Source organism: Panthera tigris, chromosome B2 (assembly GCF_018350195.1).
Source record: "Panthera tigris isolate Pti1 chromosome B2, P.tigris_Pti1_mat1.1, whole genome shotgun sequence".
NCBI classification, from domain to species: Eukaryota; Metazoa; Chordata; class Mammalia; order Carnivora; family Felidae; genus Panthera; species Panthera tigris.
In genome coordinates this window covers 33,842,129-33,858,613 of record NC_056664.1, presented here as the reverse complement: position 1 = coordinate 33,858,613, position 16,485 = coordinate 33,842,129, and the positions used below count along the sequence as shown (strand labels likewise).

The 16,485-nt window shown below is 49.5% G+C and overlaps 1 protein-coding gene across 6 annotated transcripts in view; it reads right to left on the bottom strand.

Moving 5' to 3' along the window:
• PPARD (peroxisome proliferator activated receptor delta) overlaps nt 1–16,169 on the bottom strand; it is an 82,453-nt gene extending 66,284 nt beyond the window's left edge. For 3 of the 6 annotated variants that reach the window (XM_042986189.1, XM_042986192.1, XM_042986193.1), the window contains exon 1: nt 16,038–16,169. The gene's annotated coding sequence lies outside the window, so the exon portion shown is untranslated. Of the gene's footprint in view, nt 1–12,150; nt 15,898–16,037 lie in introns of those variants that run through there. The other 3 variants (XM_042986191.1, XM_042986190.1, XM_007085279.3) reach the window with 3 other exon arrangements.
• Between the last annotated feature and the right edge of the window lie 316 nt (nt 16,170–16,485).

Sequence of the window (16,485 nt, the reverse complement as noted above, 5' to 3'; positions counted from 1 at the left end):
TCTCTGCCGCTCCCCCACTAGTGCTCTCTCTCTCAAAAATAAACAAACCCTCCCCCCAAAAAATTAAAAAAAGAAAGAAACCACCTGAAAAATTGGAAAGGCAAGTCGCAAAACTGAATGTTAAATACTATCCCATTCTTGAAAGAAAAAAAATAAGTACACAAAGTCATAGTAAAATCTGAACACAGACTAAACTTTACAGCCGTCACTTATGGATGGTGTGACTATGTATGACTTGTATTTCGTTCTCAGTGCTTAGGTGTATTTTCTTTTTTTATTGGAGTATGACCAACATACAGTAGTTTGAGGTGTACAACATAATGATTAGACATTTGTATCCACTGCAAAATGATCTCCACTATAAGTCTCGTTACCATCTGTCACCAAAGTTACAAATATTTTTTTCCTTCTGGTGATGAGAACTTTAAGATTTACTTTCTCACCAACTTTCAAATTTGTAATACAATGTTACTGACTATAATAATGCATGCTGCCCATTCTATCCCCATGACTTAAGTATTTTCTAATTGTCTATTATGAATAAGCATTATTTATATAATTAAGACATTTTAAGATAAATTAAAAACCACACACATGGAAACGCTTGTGCCTGAGTGCCAGCTCCATATCCTAAAAAACGACTGTTTTCCAAATTCCATTATACTGGCCACTGGTGGTATCTGATTAATTTCCAAGCCCTCAAGTACAAGTTTCCAAAGATGTCTTTCATTGTTACTAGCTAAACAGCTTGCCAGTGGCAAACCCCTCCCCCCTTCAAAACCTTGGGCCCAAGCACCCTGAATCGCCTGGTCGTGTCTGCACCCATGGGATCCAGGTCCCTACCCCTCCAGAGCTCACAACCAAAAGCCAGAGCTTCAGAAAGGTGCAAAAGTAAAAAAGCAGGGCGGGGGGTGGGGGGTGGCAACTGACATCCTCCAGCTGGAAGACTCCTCACTTCACCTGACTGTCTCATCCAAGGCTCAGGTAAGGGCTAGAGGGGGTGGACTGCAGGAAGCTGCCATGAGAATTACTCTGTGGGCTCCGCAGGGAGTCAACACCCACTCCAGCCAACATTCAGAAGAAAACAGGAAAATAAATAGTCTTGAAGTTCTATTCACCAAGGAACATGTACTGGCATCCACCCCAAGCCCTAGGTGCCTAAGGTCCAGAGATACACTAACAATAAAACAATCAACACTCAATGAGTGATACACCTATGCCTTTACAAGTAGGAGCTCTTTTAATCCTCAAGTCAGCCCTGAGGGGTAGTTATCTCCCCTTTGTTATAGAAGAGGAAGCCACTGAGGCATAAAGTGACTTGCCCAAAGCTACTAGTAGAGCCAGAACTCAGTCCCACGTATTCTGGCTCTCAACCAGTACCCCAAATTCCCTCAAAGTCCTTATCCTCAGAAAGAGCCAGTGAGCTAAAAATATGAAGAGTGCCACATGCTACTTCCTGTTCTGCTTCAGGGGAAAGCTCCTTCCCTTCTGAGGAGCCAAAGAAAGGAGGAGTGCGACTGTCCCTCTGTCCAAGATCCCCTGGGCCTACAGCTGGCCTGAGGAGGGGCCATCAAGGCAGGCAGGGGAGCACAGTCCCCAGAGCCCAGCCAAGGACACCGCTGAGATGCTACTTATGCCTGTCTCTTCTGATTCCCAGAGCCTTCCCTGTACCCCAAACCCTGCGCCTCCAGTCAGGAAGTGGGAGCAGAAATAAAAATAGCTCTCTAAAAATAAGCCAAGGATGGCAAGGTACTAGAAAGGGGAAAAACATAAGGCCCTGCTGGTTGAGCCCAGGGTCCTGCTGGTCTAGGTAGGAACCAAGCAGCTGAGTAGGACAGGTACCCAGAGCCCTAATTCTGCTTCAGCCTCTGCTCACAGTGGATACCCGCACACATTCACAAGTGCCTGCAAAGCCCAGGCTAAGGGGACAGAGCAGGAAAAGCAGTCTGAACTGAGAAGCACAGGGGGAACCAAAGGGCTTAAACCCCAGCTCTGTCATTTGTCAGGTGTGTGACTTGAGTGGGCTCTTTAAGCTCTGTGATCCTGCACGTCCTCATCTGTTAAATGGGAATACCAATACCTGCCTCTTGCAGGCTGGTATGAAGGAGAGTGAGCTCACCCATGGCATGACATCTGGCCCAAAGGAGAATCTGAATAAAGGCAATTTCCTTTTCTTTCTTCTCTCCATATCTGCACACCTGGGCCACCTTCTCTCTTTCTTCTCTCCCTTCGCCAGACTGCAAACAGGCTGATTAATCACTCAGATCAGAGATTGGTTTTTTTCCTCCCTCAAGCCCCTGCCACTACACATGCCTGGCCCACCAGTTGGCTGGTTATTTCTTCTGGTTCTAGGGGGTTGCTCACGGCCTTGAAGCAGATCCAGGGAGGCACGAAGTACAGCCATTCTCAGGGCCTCCTCTTCCCACTGACCTGGCACAAGACTGCGCAGGGGGCTCCAACGCCTGCCAACATCTGGTTCTGCCCAGTGACCAACAAGACACTCTGCTGGGCTCAAAAGCAGGGAGTGCTCTTGGAAGCCAACACCAGTCTGGCCAGTCAAGCAGGTACTTTCCACACCGGAAGAATTACAGTCAACCAGCCATCCTCTGTGGGGAGGCCTGCTGTGTGGTAATCAAAGACACAGCTTTACACACCTGGGTTCACATCTCAGCTCTGCCACTTACTAGTTGTGCAGCTTTTAGGCAACTTTCCTAACCAGTCTGAGCCTCCACATCCTCATCTATAAAACGGGCATAATGAGTCCTACCTCTCAGGGTTGTGGGGATTCAACAAGGTGATACATGTGACGTGATTAGCACAGTGCATTCAACACCTTAGAGCCATAGCTTGCTTGGCTCCTGGGTAGCTACTGACTTCTGTGGGTATTAGACACGGGTGAGCCCAGCTCTCGAAAGAACTCACAATCAGACATCAGAGCCTAGAATGCAGGCAATAACTCCACCATAATATAGCACGGTAGGTGCTGAGCCAGAGGTACGAGAAGGGAGGCTCCCCAGACCCCCGGGGGAGGAAGTGGAGAGAAGGAGGCAAATGGGAAAGACTGCCAAAACCAAAAACCTCAGCTGTCTTTCACTGAGCTTCAACCACAGGGAAGAGCAATAACTAGCCAAGGGGTCCTTAAGTTTCCTTCTACAGATGTCTGACTGCTGCCCCGTGAAGTGACTTCCCAGACAGGGCTCCGGCACAGGTTAGTGCCAGTGCTACTCTAGGAAGCAAGCCACTTAGGTTGGCCATCCAGTCACCCTTCCGTCTGACAAGTGCTTGGTGAGCCATCTCTGCACAAGACACTTGCCCATCAAGGAGCCAATTTCGGGGGAGATGATCTTTGAACGTGGCTAATGAACACTCATCAGGACCGAGCACGTGACTGTGCGGTGGAGGCTGCTCCCTTGCGACTCAACAAGGTCTCTGATTCATCGAGAACATCAGATGGATGGATCAGTTCTTTCTCACGGTGGAAGCAGAAGGAAGAAAGGAGGGCAAGGTCCAGGCCGCAGACCACAGAGGGAAAGCAGCACATGGGCAGCACTGGCGGCGCTGGAACCACCTCAGGAGAGGTATTCTTGGTTGTCTGCAACGTGCCCAGGGTGGGGGTACAAAAGTGAATCAAAAACAGATGGTCCTGGCTGTGCGTGAGAAGACAAGGCTACCCTAGGCTGGCAGGGGACGGAGACAGGCCTTGGCCTGGGTGCAGATAAGCCTACTAGGTCAGGAAATGGGCTAGAAAATGGACAAAATATTTTTCTACAAGGTGACACGCTGTAAGGACATGAAAGGCAAATTGTAAGTAGATGTTGTCAATACACTGGGGCGTTAAGATGCCAAAAAAAAAAGAGATGTCATAGAAATCATACACTGCAAAAATAAAAACAAGACTGGGATAATACAATTTTGATTGGATGCATTCTACAGTTTGGGAATTTATTCACCTAGTGATTTTCACTTGGGAGATAGAAAATGATCATTGCTCAGTTTGCTTATTACCAAGGATTTTTAATTTCTCAGCAACAATCAATTTGATGCCATTATTTAAAGCAGGTGCTGGGAAGCGTCACCTCAGACTATAAAATCAGGGACACGGGCATGGAGAATTTAATCTGTGGGGACAATATGTAACTGACCCCTAGATGGCAATGAAGCTTACCATGAACTACTGACAGATTGTCATTCTGAAAAGTTGCCAAAGCACCAGAACTGGCATGGGGTCACTATCCAGGAACAGTATGACTTTTCAAGCTGGGCTTACTTGACCTGTATGGACCTGATTCTTAGAAACCCAAACCACATCATGAGGACCTAGAGGAGGCAGAGTTCCCTCGGATTGGAAAGGCCACTCCCAGGAGAGCTAGGGGCTCTGAGACATGGTGGGGGCAGGCCTGTGGCTGCTGAGAAGCTAAGTGGTGACCATAAATGTGCAGTGGCACCAGCTTGCACACTTTGCTCCTTCTTCCAGCAGCCCCCAGCCACCTGGCTGAGTAGTGGGGGAGAAGGCAGGCTATGTGCTGCTCCTGGGAGGAAAGCAGGGAGAAGAGTGGGCTGGTTAGACAGAATGTCAGGAAGGCAGCTGTGGGACCCACACTAAGTAGCCCAGGAGGAGTGGAGTGGAAAGAAGTAGCAGGCCTGGGGGCTTGGAGGTCCTCATGGGCTGAGGAGGAGGGTGACCGAAGTGAGGACCCCCAGGAAGCACCCCAGGACTGCCTGGGGAGAGCAGAGCAGCCAACCTGCATCCCTAGGAACACAGCTCCATACCACTACTGACAGTGAAAGTGCTTTTATTATTCAGAAAGAGGAGAATGCTTTTCCCCCCTCTTCCAACATTTTAAGTTGACTACGTTTACCTGCTGATGCGCCGTAGGTACGATGTGATAGGTATTCTATGTAAAGGAACTGAGGAACACAGGCATAAAGACTGAGGGGTCGTGTGAGGAGAAAAGGAAGGAAGAGGCTAAGGGCCAGGTGAAGTAAGAGATTTTACAGACTTCTGGGTCAACGGTGATCTGGCCCCAGTCACCTCTCTGACCTCACCTTCTATTCTTTTCTCCCCTCATTCCACTCCAGCCACAGTGGCCTCCGGACTATTCCTCAAACACCCAGTCATGTTCCCGCCTCTGGGCCTTTGCACTTGTTTTCCCTCACTCAGAAGATTCTTCCCATACATGGCTCACTCTCCTCTTCGAGCCTTAAGATTATCTTCTCAGTGAGGCCTTCCTCAATCCCTCTATTTAAAAGTGCCACTACTTCTTTCCTGCTTTATTTTTTGATATAGCATTTACCACCATCTGACCTGTTCACTACATAATTCTGGCTCTCTCCTCATTCTCCACCACAACCACCATGAGAGCAGGAGTCTTCTTCATCTGCTTGTTCACTCCTTCACCCCAATGCCTAGCACATAGGAGGTACCCAATATATGCCTATTAATGAGTGGTAGATGGAAGCGGAGTGAGATGTACACTAATCCTGGATCCTCAACAGTATGAAAGAAACTATTACTGGTCTGATTGAAGGTATGGGGTGACTTACAAAAACAAGGATCAGACACTACCTGAGGCTTTCTCTTTTACTCCTAAGAACTCTTTTAAAGGTTCCCCCAAAGAGCATATTGTTTCAAATATTAGTCTGGGAAAAGGCAGGACCTAGAATCTTGAACTGCTGTAAAAGGGATGCTCTAAGACTGCCTTAAAATAGGAACGAGGACCAGCCAAGTCACCACCTGTGCCTGGAGGTAAATGAGACCTATAGGTAGCTTCCTACTGCCATGGGTACAAATTACAAACTTAGTGGCTTAAAACATAATTATTCTCCTACAGTTCTGGAGGTGAAAGTCCAAAATCGGTTTCACTCCAAAATCTAGCTATTGGCAAGGCCACGTTGCTCCGGAGGTTCTAGGGGAACATGTGTTTCCTTGCCTTCTCCAGCTTCTAGAGCTGCATTCCTTGTGTTCCTTGGCCTCGTCCTCCATCTTGAGATCCAGTGACAGTCACACCGCCTTCCTCTGTATCAAATTTCCCATTGCCTCCCTCTTAACAGGACACCTGTGACTGCACTTAGGGCCCACTCGGATAATCCAGGATAATCTCCCCATTTTGAGATCCTTAATTGCATCTTCAAAGTCCATTTTGCCATATAAGGTAGCATCTACAAGTCCTAGGGGTCACAGGCTGGATATTGGATATCTTTGGGGACCATTCCCAGTCTACCACCACGGAAGACAGACTCCAAAAGTGCGGAAGGAACATAGTTCAGACCTCTGGTCCACATGAAAGAGGGTCAGAACAAGAATCCTGGCAGCGTCCTGGACTAGGGTCTTTCTTTTGCTATCATTGCTTGCTATTATCTAAGGGGTGGGGAACTAATTTCATGGAACTGAGCATTTTGGCCGCTGGAAGGCCTCCTTAAGGGAGAACGGTAGTCTCCAACCTGAAGCCTCCAATGGACCACATAGGAGTTCATCCCAAGAGGCAAGTGCTGTGGGGTCAAAGGGAACCCACCAGGATCTCTGGACTGTCCCAAAGGCTTTTGCAGTAGGGGAAGCTGGAAAGAAATGGTCTGGACCAGACAAGCAAGCTCAAGATCAGGGATGGCAGGTGAGCCTTCTCTCATGAGAACTGCCTTGCGTAGAGGGTTCCAAGAACTCATGTGGCTTTGGAGAGGAATGCTGCTGTGATCAGAGCACCAGATCAGCTAGTAATGTCTGACGCCAGGAACGGACAGGTTAATGACAGTTTACACGCTACACATTACCAACTCTATCCTGCACGGCACCTCTGGGAGCTATAGGAAGGTGGCTTTGGCCCAGATACCAAAAGACCTGGAAAAGCAAAACACAAGAAACACAACCACTCCAGGAGATTGCTTTACACCTTGGACACTGTCCCTCTGTTATGGAGACATCATACGGCTTCTTACTTAGTTGGAACATGCTACTCATTGTCACTTACTTAGTTGGAACATGCTACTCATTGTCAATTATTTCACTGCTCCCCAAAGTCCTCAAGGGCCCAGTGATGTGACTGAGGAGGATACATTTCCAATGTTAAGAACTACACGCTTACTGTATTGGTTTTACTGATGTGCTGTTCACCGGTGGATCCAGCTGGCCAGAAATATTTAGTGGGCGAAGTGACACAGCAGTGGCTCTCAACCAAGAGTGATTCTGCCCCCTTGATATGTGGCAATGTCTGGAGACATTCTTGGTTTTCACAACTGGTAGAGGGAGGAGCTATCAACATCTAGTGGGGTAGAAGCCAGGGATGATGCTAAACATCCTACAATACACAGACAGCCCACTTGATAAAGAATTACCCAGCCCAGGGCTGCCTGGGTGGCTCAGTTGGTTAAGCGTCTGACTCTTGGTTTCAGCTCAGGTCATGATCTCACGTTACATGAGATTGAGCCCTGCATCTGGCTCTGTGCTGACAGGGCAAAGCCTGCTTGGGATTCTCTCTCTCTGCCTCTCCCCTGCTTGCGCGCACACACACACACACACACACACACACACACACTTTCAATCAATCAATAAAAGACTTACCCAGCCCAAAATGTCTGTGGCTGAGAAACCTGGTGCTAAAGGAAATGGAACCAGAGGCAAAGAAAGTAAAGTGAGAGTTATGAACAAGGCAATATTTGAAGCAATTAAGGGAAACTGAGGAAGGGACACCACATTTGCTTGTTTGGAAAAGAGGACGATAGATAAAGCTCTGGGTTCTGGCAAATTGAAGGACGGCCTGTTTTTGAGGAGAGTGGGCCCACAGACTGTTGTATATGGAGGGTGGCCTGCTTGGCTAATGTCGCCTATTGGGAGAGCAAAGTTGGCCTGCACTTCCATTGGCATAGTAGCCAAAAACACGTGCTTCTGAGCTCACAACTCTTGGATGAGGGAAGTGCCGAAAGCAGTGATAAGACAAGGATCACGGTGTTACAGCAGATTACAAGTGAAGGCAGGGAAAATCTGTTTTTAGATACCTGTTCGTCTAACAGCGCAGAAATGAACTTCAGCAGCAAGTGGTTTTCCCCTAACACTGGGGAGCCTCTCCCTTCAGCATTCGCCTCATGAGAGAACTCTTTCAAAGGTGTGTCACTATTAGCTGTGGAGAATTTGGTAATGGTCTTGGGAGGGCTGCTGAGATGATGGCAAGGCCGGGCTGGGAGGCAGGCTCTGAAGACTGGACTCAGGGTGGGGGGTGGGGAAGGGGAGGTGTCGCAACGCACTGCCCGGGACACCAACTGTTTAACAGCACCTGCAGACTCCCCGTGCTGAGGCTGGGCCCCCGGAGCCACAGCCTGCAACTCAGGGAAGGCACTGTTTCGGACAGGCATTTCTTCCTGAGCTCTCCACCTCAGAACGTAGCTCGGTACAAAGGGGGTTTGGGACCTCAGCACAGCCCAAGGTTCACGTCAGCCATTCAGTCACCCCGTATACCCTGTATACCAGAGCTGAATCACCCCCAGGTCTGTCCAACACCAAATCCACTCCAGCTCTTCCCACGGTCTCTTCTCAAATGAAAAAGCTACAGAGGCTGGGCAAGACATGAGGTGTCTAAACCCTGAGGCCAGGGCCCCCCAGGAAGCACAGAAGGAGTGGGCTCTTTGCCAGCTCGGTGAGTCGCCCCTCAGCCTGGAGCAGTTCCTCCATTCCCAACCTCCTTCACACTCTTTTTGCTGTTTCCCCCTTTGGCCTCCTTCTCTCCCCCTCTCCCTACCAGCCTCTAATATGTCCCCCTCTTTCTGCCTCTCACTCTTCTCCTCGCTCCCTAATGGTCCATGAGAGCGAAACGAAGATGTAACTGAAACACTGTTAGTGGTGCTACAACGAAGCTTTATTTTTTTCTTTTACTAACTGGTTTTTCTTTTTTTCTTTTATTAACTTTTTTTTCTTTTATTAACTTTTTAATGCGCCTTGACAATAAAACCTGACTTTAGTTGCCTTCTACCTTTGGTGAACCTTTTGATCTGTCCTGTGTACCAGCGTCCCTGAATAAAGGGGGGATGGGGTTCCTCCAGCCATGCCCTGGGTCCTCAATCTGTGTGGCTGAAAGATCGAAATCAAAACCAGAGGAACTCAGATTTAGTATGAGGAAGAATTTCCTCACATTCAGACCACTGGAGTAGTCTCCTACCTAACCTCTCTATCTCCATTCTTTCTCCATTCAATCAATCTTTAATGCAATATTAACACAATCACCCCTTGCTCCAAAACCATTAATGGCTATCCACTGCCCAAAAAACACACAGTGCAAATTCCTTCACCTGGCATTCGATGGCCTCTACCAACCTACTAGGAATTTCCTAACTAACAGTGGTTCCCAGGAATGGAAATCGTGAGAAGATGCACTTTTCTCCTGGAAGTATCACTCATATATACCGGCCAGGCTACCTCACAAAAGGGATGCTAAAAAAGAAGCAGTAGCTGGTCTCTGAGGAGCCCTCTCTCCCTCCCAATGAACCATGCCTCTTGGTATTCATACCCTTGTGCAGTCCTCTGAATCTGAACTGGTCCTGAGACCAGGAAAAGACAAAGGAATTGACACTGTGTTACTTCCAAGGCTAGGTCACAAGAAACCTTGCCCTTTAGCCCTGGATCTCTCAGTATACTCCCTCTTGGGATGTTTCTGTTCAGAATCCAGCCATCGTGCTGTGAGAAGACCAAGTCACATGCGGAGGCCACATGTAAGCACTCTAGCCAACAGCCAGCATCAAGCGCGAGCCATGTGAGTGAGCCAGGGTGGATGTCCAGCCCAGTTGAGCCTTCAAATGACTCCTGTCCCAGCCTCCATTTGACTAAAGCAATATATCCCAACTAAGAACTGCCCAGATGAGCCAGTCAACTCAAACAACAATGAAAGATAATAAATTATCAATTCCACTTAAGAATATCCTAAATGAGGGGCGCCTGGGTGGCTCAGTCGGTTGAGCACCTGACTCTTGATTTTGGCTCAGGTCATAATCCCAGGGTTGTGGGATCAAGCCTCACATCAGGCTCCATGCTGACTGTGGAGCCTGCTTGGGGTTCTCCCTCTTTCCCTCTCTCTCTAAAATAAAAAAAATTTAAAAAAAGAATGTCCTAAATGAGACAATAAAAACTAACTTCATTAAATCTTGACCTTTAAGTACATGTCTTTTAAATATTCTTTGTAATAAAACAAGAGTTACGTGGTTATCGAGAAAAAACAGTCGTGAGATTGAGTTGCAAGCTAAACCAGTCATTTTTTTCATGATACAACATTTTTTACTTGAAAGAAAAGAGTAACAAATTATAAGGTTTTTTTAGTGTTTATTTATTTTTGAGAGGGAGAGAGACAGAGCATGAGTGGGGGAGGGGCAGAGAGAGGGAGACACAGAACCCGAAGCAGGCTCGAGGCTCTGAGATGTCAGCACAGAGCCCAACGTGGGGCTTGAACTCACGAACTGTGAGATCATGGCCTGAGCCGAAGTCGGACACTTAACCGACTGAGCCACCCAGGCACCCCAAGAGTAACAAATTATAAGTTAGATTTGAGTATTTGACAGACTTTGTTTTAAGTTTATTTATTTATTTTGAGAAAGAGGGGGTGGGGAGGGGCAGAAAGGAGAGACAGAATTCCAAGCAGGCTCTATACTGTCAGCACAGAGCCCGACACGGGGCTTAAACCCACAAACCATGAGATCATGACCTGAGCTGAGATCAAGAGTTGAATGCTTAACTGACTGAACCATCCAGGCGCCCCTCAAAATCTTTTTGTGCACATGTCTTCTCTCCCCAACTAGATTCCACACACTTGGGGGACGGGAGCAGCCAAGGACCGTTTCTGAAACATCTGTCACAGCACCTGACCCACAAAAGTGCCTCAGATGAGAAAGACAAAGATAACAACCAAACCACAGTTTTTTGAGATTAGCACTGAAAACTCTGACAGCCTCACCTTTTGCCAATGGAAACTAAGAAAGAAAACTTCTAGCTGGGACTGGGAGCTCAGAGCCTAGGGATAAACTGGACAAGTGACCCCTGGACATGTACAATTGCTGCCACTGTGACTAGCTGCTGCTGACACAAACGACAGAGCAATGAACCCAGGGGGAAGTTCTACCTTATCCCCTCGCAGGGAACCTCAGAAGTCTCCCAAGCCCCCCTTCTTCCTCATGCACATTTCCTTGAGACGAAAGGACTTGGTACGGGTTGGACAACAGGAGGGGCCCCCGCCTGAGGCCTTCCTGCAAGATCCACAAACAACCTGACCCCCACAGACTGACAGACACATGGGCTCGGCACCCTGTTTGGCAACAGGAAAACCCACAGGGTGTTAAAGGCAGAGAAAGGGAAGTAAGGCTCATAAACAGCTCCTGGAACCACTGAACTTCAGAGATTACAACAAACCAGATGGAAGCCCATGTTTCCCTGGCCCCCGGCAGGGACCTCGCCATAGCCCGGCCTCCCAAATAGCTGGGACAATGACATCGAATTCCCTGTAGCTCCCCTTCTGAGAGTTTATGAAATCTGCCAGGCATCCTGAGGACAAACAGGGAAACAGTAACAAGAAGCCCAGAGCATTGTGCAGATCTGCTACGCTAGCAGAGATGGAAGAAAACGGCTCCATTTCTTATGCCCAGCTCACATATGCCAGCAAACCACAGACCCATAAGATGGGGACTGAATCTGGTTTTTTTTACTATCATCATTCCCCAAGTATCTACTACTGTGCCTGGCACATAGCAGACACTCAAAAATGTCTGTTGCACAAATGAAAGAAAATGACAGACACCATCTTTGTCTGGCACCCACACAGACAGAGAAGAAAAGTTTGTACACTGATTCATTCGACAAATATTTATTTAGCATCTCCTCGGTGCAAGGCAGTCCTAGACACAACAGGAAACAAAGTTAAGTCCCTGCCCTCGTGGAGTCTATGTTTTAGTGGGTGTAAAGGTGAAAAATCTCAGTGCTCTCCCCAAAACTACATAAGCCATAGACCTTTAATAATGTTTAAATAAATGCCCACTATGTGTAAACAATGAGTACCAAATGTTATGATAGACACCTGGGATCTAGGAACTCAGCCCTAGTGAAATCACTTCATCTTTTGGGCCAGGATCCTAAATCTGGGATGTGTCAGTTGGTTGTCAGAGGTCCTTGTGTAAGGAAAATGGGATTACCACTTCGGTGCATCTGTCCTCATCTGTCGGTGAACAGAAGCCACTGCGTGAGTACCACGTGCATGCCCAAAACACCACGCAACACTGCAGGATAGAAAGAAACCCAACATCTTCAGCTGAGAAGCACCAGGGGTCAGAAAAGCAGCTTTAATATTATAATTAAACACTAGGGCTCAAAAGGTGCTCCCAAGCAAGCTGGCTCTTTCTCTGTCCTTCCCACACACACACATACACACACACACACACACACACACACACACACCCTGAGATGTTGTTATTCTGAGCCTGAGTCAGCAAATATTTCCCAGTCCTGGAAGTAGTGTGCTGATTTCCAAGTAAGCAGACACCGGCTTTGCTGATTTTACCAGGGTGGGGCACAAGGAGCTGGCAACGTGAAGAAGGATCTGGAGTCCAACATCCCCCACAGGTGGCAGCTCATAAATGGAGATGCCCTGAGTCATGCTTGAGTCCTTGACCCAAGCCCCATGGAACCAGGACTAGAGTCACACCCCAATCACCAGCCTCGGAGTTATGAAGGCCAGGAACCACCTGCCAAGGAAGAAGACCCACATGTCTGAAACCTGATGCAAGAGGCCATCTCCTCCCTGCCAGGCTCAAGCAAGTGCCCAGCTCTCCTCTGAAACCAGCTGCTGTCAGTGGCTCCTCCCCCTGGATCCCAAGGCACAGAAAAATGCTCGGGGATTTGAAACCATTGACAAGCAGCCACTGTGCAATCTGGGACAACATGGCATAGACCAGGGAATCATCACACACAGAACTTCTGACCCGACACAAGCCAGAGCCTGGCAGGACAGACCAAGTCTGTGGAAACGCTGGGTAGGGAGGAAGAAGAGAGTGATCCCAGCGTGGACAGTGCAAGGCAGTGGGGCAGCTCCTGGCATTTCCAGGCCCTACTCAGGCACTGGACAAGGGCCCTGCAACTGAGCTTCCCAGCCAGCAGGGAACACACTGGGAGGTGAGCCTCAGTGACAGGCTATACAGCTGAAGTCTTTAAAGCCACAATCCAACTCCTGAAAGAGAGGAGCTACACGGTCCCAGAACATGCCAGGATCTGCATGCCCTCAGGACAGCTTGCACAACAGCCAGAACAGCTGTACTCTACCCAAAGCAGAAGCCTACTTGCTTCCGAGGCCAGTGTACAACACGGCTATCCTCTATCCGGCCCTTAGGGAAGAGATCTGAGGGACCACAGGCCTGGTAAGGGCCATTCTTCTTCAATGGGTAGAGGCACACACCAAAGGAAGAAAACACTGGTGGAGAGGCAAGGAGAAAGGCAGCCAAACAAAAGAACAGTCCGTTAAACTAAGGAGCTGACAGGTTACATCTTCTGTAGAATAATGTCAGGGGTCTGTCTGCCTACACCTTTTGAAAAACAGAGACGGCTGGCCCAAACTCTGCAAAAAATCACTGAATGGGAACTTGGTAATTGATAATCCTGACCATCCACAAAGGCCACAGAGTGGACAAACTGAAGGAATGTATCCAGCCAGAGCTGCTGGTGCCCAAGCTGTTGCATAAGGACTGGGCTTGCCCTCTTCTCAAGCCCTTCTCACCTGCTGCCTGGGTACAGAGCCCCACTAACGGATAAGCAAAGAGAGGAGTAGCAAACCTCTCAAAAAGCCAGGTCAAGTCCTTGGGAGCCAGAGACTGGACTAAATTACTGCCAAACACACAAGCTCACCTCCATCAGAATGACCCATTCAAACCCTGGAGGGATGCTTTTCACAGGAAGAAGGCCACCCCTTTTGGTCCATTCTGCCCAAATCCGACACAAGTACTGCTTAGGAAGGGGCTCAGGGGCCAGTGGAGAGTAAACTGGCTCAGCCGTCCACAATCGTACTCCTTTCACAGAAAAGGGTCAGTGCACAAGAGAATTCCAAAACTTTAAAGTCTGGTCCAAGCTGGTTCACTTGGCTGTCCACCACAGCTCTTGAAGGTTGCCAATTCTGGGTCCAATTCTGGCTCAAAGACAGAGAGCACGATCCTCAAAAGAGGAGACCTAGAAACCCAGAGCCAGGTGAAACAACAGGCCTTCATTTCTAAATGTGAGAGTGGGTCATGCTTTCAGAATCCTCCAAGATCAGATTGGGCAGAAACAGAGGATATGTTATTTCCTGAAGATCTCTCCAGGGGACCAATGCCAAATAAAGGAGCGCAAATTGAAAGCATCTGAAAAGAACTTTCTGCCTGACACGAAGACACATCAAGAAGGTGGTGGGGTCTCTAGCCCCAGAGAGGATATGTCTGTGACTGGACACAACTCAAATTCCGGACACCATCTAACCAATACAGCCCCACAACCTCCCCAGGCAGATATCCACCTGGCAGGGCAAAAGGAACAGAACTTATGGTCCGCCTCCCTCTTGGATCCGCAGGAAATTAAGCTCTCAAGGAAAATGGAGGAAGAATCTTCAAGAGAACCTGCTCAGTGACTGACATCAGAGGCCCTCACATTCAGTGAGGTCAGGGATGTACGAGTGAAAATCAGAGGCTGGTTCAGGTGACCAATAACAAACGGGACAGCCGCCTGCCAGCCCCCAGGGCTATCGGGCTGGCAATCTATTTCAAAACTCATGCAGGAAAAAAATGTCTTGGACACAGTACAGAGGAAAAAGGTTAAGGCATTCTCTGGGGCACAACTTCTGGAGACTTCTCTTAGCTCTTTGGGATGGGGCACGGGGAGAAGGGTGGGCAGAGAGGACAGAGATAATCTGGAGTATCATGATGTAACCGTGCTTGGGTACATCCAGAGTGGAAAGACACGGAGCCCTGTTTCCTGGAAGGGGAAAAGAGTTGGATGAGGCCTCCAGCTACCCCTGGCACACACCCAACTCAGCGGCTGGTCTCTCCCCAAGGGTTCCTGGAAGTCAACAGACCCATAAAGGGGAAGTATTAAAACTGAGATTAGAAGAATGGTGTACAAATTGGACATCATCCCGGATGCAACACCCAAGTCAATTCTCCCAAACAGACCTGCCTGCTATTTACCTCAGACATTCAGCCCCTTACTTCAATCAGGGGCTGAATGCCCCCCACCCCACCCCAGGGGGGTATCTCAACAGCAAGTCAAGGGAAAAGCGGAGTAGAGCGTGGAGCTAGTTAATGCTTCTTCCCGAAGTAGAGGCAAGGAACTGGGAGGTAGGTGACAGGAATGCAGGGGACGGGGCTAATAAGGAAATTAGAGAGGCGAAAACAGGGCATCTGAGGGTAGCCAGGGTAAAAGGGGCTTAGATAGACAGGGATTGCTGGCACGGGGCTGAAAAAGCCTAATAACACCGCGAAGATGAGGGGGAGCGGTAATCCTGAGGTGGGGGGGCAGGAAATGGGGGAAGAAGGGGGACCAGGATGGGAAAAGAGAGCAAAGACCGAGAGGGCAGACAGGGGGACGAAGGCAGGAGATAAAGATAACGAGAGGGACAGAGAAGATCCCCAAGGAGATCCTCGGTAAAGAGGGCAATGATTTGGAGACACCACAGAAGGGATGAAGGAAGAGGTCAGAGGCAATGGTAGGGAAGGGAAGAGGACCCCGAACCTTAGACCCAGCTCTCAGAACACAGAAATGGGACAAGACGGAGCCACTAGGCCCAAGAGGGGGCACAGAGTCTGGTGGGGGAGGCTCGCGGTTCGGGCTCAGTGATGGGGGACCAAAAGGCTGGGGGCGCGCGGGCGCCAGGAGAGCAACAAACCACGGCGCACCGGCCGGGGCCGGGCCATCGGGAAGCCGCAGCGACTCAACCCGCGGACCCCTGCCGCTCCCCCCACCCCACTCCCCACCGGGCCTCGGGTCCCAACCCGGCTGGCCGCCTCAGCCCGGGCCCGCCACCTCCTTCCGCTGCTTGCTACCGCTTCCCCCGACCCGGACTGACCTGTTTTGGCCGCCTCCCGCGCCGCCTCTGCCGTCCCGCAGGCTCCGCAGAATCCTCCGAAGCCTGCCAAAACTTTTCCCATTAATCCCCAGCTCCGAGGCGGCCGCGGCGTCACACGCTGCGCGGCCCGACCCCGCCCCCACCATCCTGAGGTCACCGCGCAGATCGGCCCCCTTCTCCCCACGCCCCCTTCCGCCCCGGCCGGGGCCAATCACCGCGCGTCCTGGACGCTCCCCTGATTCTGCACTCCGCCCACCGCATGTTACCCAGGACCCGCCTGGAGCGCCCTCTGGTGTGGGATGCGGGCGTAGCAGCTGAGGGAGGAGGAGGAGGGGATGTTCCAGGGCCGTAAGACAAGTCTGACAAGTATCACAAAAGGGAATTTAAAGCTGGAAGGGAATTTAAAGGTCGTCTAATACAGCCTCCACGTCTTTCCACTGAAGAAACG